Genomic DNA, 215 nt, shown 5'->3' with positions numbered 1-215 from the left:
ACACACACACACACACACACACACACACACACACACACACACGAAAAACCTTGTAATGAAAGTGTTCACCTGTAGGTGGCAAGCTTGTACAGCTGGCACCGTCGTTTTTTTTTTCATTACATTTATTTGTTTGTTTGTTTGTTTTCAACCCAATATCAGCCCTTCCTCTCCTCCCAATACCCCCTCATGTAACTCCTCCCCCATTTTCTCTTAAA

This window comes from Mastomys coucha, unplaced genomic scaffold, assembly GCF_008632895.1.
Source record: "Mastomys coucha isolate ucsf_1 unplaced genomic scaffold, UCSF_Mcou_1 pScaffold3, whole genome shotgun sequence".
Taxonomy (NCBI): Eukaryota; Metazoa; Chordata; class Mammalia; order Rodentia; family Muridae; genus Mastomys; species Mastomys coucha.
The sequence above is the reverse complement of the archived record's forward strand: the minus strand, read 5'-3'. Positions refer to the sequence as shown.